The following is a 6,888-nucleotide window of genomic DNA, read 5'->3' as shown; positions in this document are numbered from 1 at the left end:
GCTTGAGCCCAGGAGTTGGAGGTTGCTGTGAGCTGTAATGCCACGGCACTCTGCCCAGGGGGACAGCTTGAGGCTCTGTCTCAAAAAAAAAAAAAGAGTTTAACGTTATGATGCCATGGCACACTACCCGGGGCAACAGAGTAAAAAGAAAAACAATGTGTTAAGATATGTCTTGGCCTGGTACAGTAGCTCATCCCTGTAATCCTAGCACTCTGGGAGCCCCAGCCAGGTGGATTCCTTGAGTTCAGGAGTTTGAGACTACCCTGAGCAACAGTGAGACCCTGTCTCGACTAAAAATAGAAGACAATGGCCAGATGTCATGGTGGGCACCTGTATTCCCAGGTACGAGGCAGGCTGAGACAAGATGCCTTGATCCCAAAAGTTTGAGGTTGTTGTAAGCTATGATCATGACACAACACTGTAGCCCAGGCGACAGAGCAAGATTTACCATGTCTTACACATTACAACACAGTATGAGAAAATTATTCCTTGGGGCTATGGAGCTTCCTTGTGTCAAGACAGGTCAATTGATATATCATATGCTTCCTGAGGCCACAGGTTCAAAACTTGCACAATTTAAGTACAACTCACATGGTAGTTACCATGTTAAACATTTGACAAGAAGTTCCATGAGCCCCAGGGAGCACAGGGTCATTCTGCTCTGAGATATGCGGACTCTAGGAGAATATGTTTCACAGAGCTCAGGAAGTCCCCTTAGGACACACGAAAGTGGACATGCCTGTTACTTGGCCTGCCAGAGAGGTGAGGACACAATGAGACACTGAATTCCAGAGTTCAGGGGAGAGGGCTATAGGGAAATGGAGACATGTCACAGGGGGTTAAACCATGATGTGAGATAATAAGGAAAGGCAGGGTATGGACAGAGATGACAAAAGATTCAAGGAGGAAATTCTGGGCACCCTGGTGCCTCACGCCTGTAATCCTAGCACTCTGGGAGGCCGAGACAGAAGATCCCTTGAGCTGAGGAATTCCAGACCAGCCTGAGCAACAGTGAGGCCCTGTGTCTACTAAAATCAGAAAAACTACCCAAGGGTGGTGCCTGTAGCTCAAAGGAGTAAGGCACCAGCCCCATATGCTGGAGGTGGCAGGTTCAAACCCAGCCCCGGCAAAAAAACCCCTGCAAAATAATAATAATACTAATAAAAATAAATAGAGCTAAACCTTTAAAAAAGAAAGAAAGAAAAGAACCCAAGTGTCATGGTGGGCACCTGTACTCTCAGCTAGTGGGGAGGCTGAGACAAGAGGAAGTCTTGACCCAAGAGTTTGAGGTTGCTATGCGCTATGATAATGCCAGGGTACTCTACCAGGCGACAGGTGCTCTGCCTCAAAGCAAACATAAATTAAAATAAAATAAAAATAAAAATTGATGAATGTGTGCAGGGAGAATGCCAAGCCACCCTGAGACTCTGAGAGGGGACTGGCAATGATGCAGAATCGCAGAGACAGCCCATTCCTGGGGAGAGGTCCCAGGCCCACAGATGGGGAGGGTGGGTTGTTAGAAAATGTCTTCCCAGGCAGCACCTGTGGCTCAGTGGGTAGGGCGCCAGCCCCATATACTGAGGGTGGCGGGTTCAAACCTGGCCCCGGCCAAACTGGAACAAAAAAATAGACAGGCCTTGTGGTGAGAGCCTATAGTCCCAGCTACTCGGGAGGCTGAGGTAAGAGAATCGCCTAAGCCCAGGAGTTGGAAGTTGCTGTGAGCTGTGTGACACCACGGGACTCTACTGAGGGTGATAAAGTAAAATTCTGTTTCTACCAAAAAAAAAAAAAAAAAAAAGACAAAGAAAAGAAAATGTCTTCCCTTTAATGTTTGAAATAGGAAAAACTACTCATTCTGCACACAGACTATTTTACCTCTAGTCACCAATGTGTGTGTGGTTTTCCCCAGTGACCACTTCTTTGGGGAACTCCCAGCGGGTGCCCCATAATCATAATTTGATTTTGATAGTAACGACATGTGGATAGGGTCAGATCCCACAGGTCAAGAACTGAGTCACCAAGACTATCCCTTCACATGGTGACACACTATGAAATGAGTCAACTCAATGGCCTCTGGCTGAATCTGGGTTATAAGTAGAGGCTAATCTGTGAGGCCAGGAATTATTTCATGCACCAGCAGTAGGGGCAGGAATCGTGCAATTCTCAGCTTAATTTCTATGTTGTAGCAAATACTAAACTTATTAGATTAAAATTGGGAAAACACTGTGTCACAATTTAATCATTATACATAATCACCTCAAGACTCATCTGGGCTCAGGGCCCCTCTGTCTTCATTTCTTTGTGTTTCCCTCCCTCATTCTCTACAAACCTCTTATCCTCACCTTCTCTCCCCTACTCTTGCTTTTCTCTTCTCCTCTGTGCCTCTCCCTGGGCTTCTGTTCCTTCTTTTGTTGCCGTCTCTCCCCATCTTTCCTCTATTCCTTTTTTTTTTTATAGCTGTTCTGCTCCATTTCTAAAAGGTGTCACCTTTTGCAGCTTTCTCCCCAGTCTTCTATCCCAATCTCACATATCCTTCTTTTTTTCCCAACTGCTCCCACTGTTAAATTTCCTCTTCCTTGTTATACACTCTGTCTTCTCTCCCATCCAGTTTTCGTTCCTTGTCTGTTTTCTTTGTAACCAGGTGCCCCCCTCTGATGTCCAAGAAGCAGGCTGCTCTGTCTGTCCAGACTCCCAATCATTCCTGCCCTCCCAAGACCCTCTGTCTGAGACACCTCTCCATTTGCTACCAGTTGCCCTATGTTGGTTTCCTTCATCTGTCAGGTCATCTAGGTTTTCTGAAAATTGCTTCAGAGACTTCCCCCATCCCTCCCTCAACCCTGGTGTCCTTCCTTGTGATATGTTGGTCAGAAGAACTCCAAAATCAGAGCAAGCATTGGCCATCCATTTTGAGCACAAAGCATTCCATCTTGGCTGTTCAGTGACCTCTGCTGAAACCAACCCCTTCTGGGACTCATCCAGAAGGAAGGAGGAATTATGGAACACTATGGCTCCAGGGGGCTAAACTTTAAACAGAATGGTCTCAGTCAGAAGCCTGCTGGAACCCTATATGGCCACAGTCACTAGGATACCAAAGCAACACTCTACCCCACCCAACCTACCTAAAACCTTTGAAAGGTAAGCACTCTTGGGCTTCCAGGATGGTGTGTACTGAGTCTCAGTCCACCTCCACTGAAGCTCCAAATAAACTTTAGCTATTGCTCTACATCCCCTTTGGCTTCACTGCTACCTTACACCTTCAGCTTTCACTCTCTAGTCTCTTTGCAAATCCCTCCCATGTCCTCTAGTGGGCAGTATTCATAGTGTTACAGTATGTTCAGGCCCAGTGAAGAGAAAGAACACCCAAATACCCTGTTTAAAAGAGGAAGGGCTCGGAGCCTGTGACTCCAGTGGCTAAGGCGCCAGCCACATACACCTAAGGTGGTGGGTTTGAATCCAGCCCGGCCGGCCAAACAACAATGATGGCTGCAACCAAAAAATAGCCGGGCATTGTGGCAGGCGCCTGTGGTCTCAGCTACTTGGAAGGCAGAGGCAGAAGACTCACTTGAGCCCAGGAGTTGGAGGTTGCTGTGAGCTGTGATGTCACAGCACTCTACTCAGGGGGACAGCTTGAGGCTCTGCCCAAAAAAGAAATAATAATAATAAACGAGGAAGGGCTTTATTCCAGCTCCAGGGGAGCAAAGGCTGACTAGAGTCCAAAATGGCCTCACTCCCTGACCGGCTTCATCTTCTTTTTATCTCTGGTCAAAATGTCCAGCCCAATGGTACCTTTCTGACTAGTCAGTTTGAATCAATCTACAGAAGTGGCTTTTACAGATTTGGAAGCAAGTATTAGTTTCCAGGTCCCAGGAAGTTAAGTGTCTTCAAATTCTCAAAGCTGAACCACCACTAGGAGGACCTTGCAGGTTGTCCTTGGGGCCTTCTTGAGAAGACCTGTGTTCTCTTAAACCTCACTTTCCCAGAGTTTCCTCTCTCACTGGGTCTCCCTCACTCTTCCTCTAAGTTCTCCTATTTCCTCTCTCTTCCTCTCCATCTCTGTTACTTCACACATTCATCAGTAATAAATAGGAATAACATGCTCGCCTGAACAGCGCGCAAAAATTACCTTTGAGAGGACATTTGGTGTCACACGCCGCTTAAAGGAACTGGTGACTGAGAACTGTCCCGGGGAACTGACCAGCCAAGAACGATGGCAGGGTAGGGCTGCGGGGACGGATTAGGGCACAGTTAGGGTCTGCAGAACCCCTGGAACAGGGACAGGACGCGGGTCCCCAGAGAGCCGGACTGCGGCGCTGCCCTCCAGGGACACTCGGGCAAGGCCTGGGACGCGGAAGTGCGTGAAGCCCCCTCTGGAGCGAGGACTTTAGGGGGCGCGGAGGAGTGCAGGGGTCACTCAGGGGCTTTAGGAGCGACACGGTGGAAAATGGGGTCTCTGCCATGCCTGTAGCAGAAAGAGCGGGGCCAGGACCTGCCTCAGGGCGACTCAGTTCACAGGGAAGAGACTCCGGACGCTCTCTGGGACGTGAATTGACTCGGAGTGGAAGGAGCCGTGGGGGGATTTGAGGTCGTAGGGCCCCCAGAATCCGGGTATAGAGGGGCTGGGGACTGAGAAACGAACTCGTGATCGCAAAAAGAGAAACTCACCGGGCTCCGGTGCGCCTCTCTTCCAGTCAGCGGCTTCCGGGTCTGCAGTTACCTGCACAGGTAGGAGAGGAGGGGGAACCACAGGTTGTGGGCGGGCACGGACAAGGGGCGGGGCGTCAAGGGCGGAGCGGGTGTGGGCGGGGCCTACGAGTCAGGCGTTCTTGTTCCCCAGGTGCAGTTCTCTGGGTTTATGGGAGAAAACGTAGAAAGAGGCAGGAGCAATTCAGTGGTCAGGGAACTGGAATCTAGCTGGGAGCGTCAACCTTCGCTGGTGATTAAATCTAGGAACGTTCCGGCAATTAAAATTCAGTTCTGTAATCACATTAAATACTCCAGGAATGTATGTGTAGGACAAGCAAACTACAGTGTGAATTGCAAACCCTTCCCTGGTCTGAATGCTCAACAGAACACACAGTTCACTCCAGAGGGAGAGCTTCAAGCCTAAGCTCAGTTTCAGAGACTGTCAGGGGGACAACCCTGGGGCCTGTACGGTTCAGACCAGTGTAAGTGGTCACAGAGGGCTGCTTTGAAAAAGCAGTAATTCTTGAATGTAAATAGGAATTATGTACGTGTTCTTCACATTAGTTATTCTCTTTCACTCTTGAGATTATGTACCATTAAGATAAAATTTGTTGGCCTGGCTTGGCACCCGTAGCACAGTGGTTACTGTGCCAGCCACATGCACCAAGGGTGGTGGGTTTGAACCCAGCCTGGGCCAACTAAACAACTACAAAAACAACAACAACGAAAAAAAATTAGCCAGGCATTGTGGCGGGCGCCTATAGTCCCAGCTACTTGGGAGGCGGAGGCAGGAGACACGCTTGAGCCCAGGAGTTGCAGGTTGCTGTGAGCTATGATGTCAGAGCTCTCTACCCAGAACCATAGCTTGAGGCTCTGTCTCAAAAAAAAAAAAAAAAAGAAAGAAATTTCAGTTCACCATCTTGTACTCTCCCAAATCTATGCCTACACTAAAGACTTGAAGGTGCACTGCTATTTCATGCTGATACTTAGCTTTTGCCTGCCATTGTCCCACTCGCATGCTCATGTCACAAAATCTGTCTCCTAACAGCACCCTCCCTTATAAACTCTACATTTATCACTAGAGTAACATAGAAAGAAATTTATTAAACATACACACTGACTTACAATATTCAAAAGAGAAAAATTTAGGTTTAAAAGTCATATATAAACCAGATTATTTCATTAGAATTGGAAAAAAAAACATGGTATATATTTCTTAGTATCATAAAGATTGTTTCCTTATTTTTTTTTTTTTTTTTTTTTTTGAGACAGAGCCTCAAGCTGTCATCCTGGGTAGAGTGATGTGGCATCACAGCTCACAGCAACCTCCAACTCCTGGACTCAAGTGAGTCTCTTGCCTCAGCCTTCCAAGTAGCTAAGTAGCTGGGACTACAGGAGCCCACCATAGCACTTGCCTATCTTTTTTGGTTCAGTTATCATTGTTGTTTAGCTGGCCCAGCCCGGGTTCGAACCCTCCAGCCTCTTTGTATGTGGCTGGTGCATAACCACTTTGCTACAGGTGCTGAGCCTTGAGGTGTAATTTAAAACTGAAGACCTTGCCACAATCATTAGATTTGTAATGTTTCTCTCTGGTATAAATACCGAGTTTAACTCTTAAGGATACTTTCTGCCTCAAAACTTTACCATAATCATCAGTTGATAGGGTGTATCTACATTATGAATAACCTGATGTATGTGAAGTTTTGAAGACAACCTAAAGTAGTCCTGTGTAAAGCTCCTCTCCTGTATGAATGCCCTGATGCTGTATAAGGTATCTTTTTGGGGAGCAAAGCCTTGCCACACTCATTGCATTTGTAAGTTTTCTCTTCAGTACATGTTTTCAGATGAACTATAAGGGATATCTTGTGTCTGAAGGCCTTGTCACATTCAATACACTTTTAACCTTTCTCTCTAGTGTGTGTATTCTGATGAACTCTAAAGGTTTTATTCCATAGGAAGGCCTTGTTATATTCATTTCACTTGTAAGTTTTCTATCCAGTAGGAATTCAGAGATGAACTGTTAAGGATGCTTTGCACCTGAAAACCTTGACACAACCATCACATTTATAGAGTTTATCTGCATTATGGATAACCTAATGTATATGAAGTTTTGAACATGAACTCATTTTTTCCCCACTGTCATGGCATTTAGAAGGCTTCTGTCTGGTATGAATGCTCTGATATTTTACAAGGTATCTTTTACCA

At 46.7% G+C, this 6,888-nt stretch overlaps 1 pseudogene; it reads right to left on the bottom strand.

Moving 5' to 3' along the window:
• The window catches only part of LOC105888162, a 64,400-nt pseudogene extending 60,261 nt beyond the window's left edge, over positions 1-4,139 (bottom strand).
• Positions 4,140-6,888: the final 2,749 nt, after the last annotated feature.

This window comes from Otolemur garnettii, unplaced genomic scaffold, assembly GCF_000181295.1.
Source record: "Otolemur garnettii isolate 467f Iridium unplaced genomic scaffold, OtoGar3 scaffold00212, whole genome shotgun sequence".
In the NCBI taxonomy this organism is placed as follows: domain Eukaryota; kingdom Metazoa; phylum Chordata; class Mammalia; order Primates; family Galagidae; genus Otolemur; species Otolemur garnettii.
The sequence above is the reverse complement of the archived record's forward strand: the minus strand, read 5'-3'. Positions and strand labels throughout refer to the sequence as shown.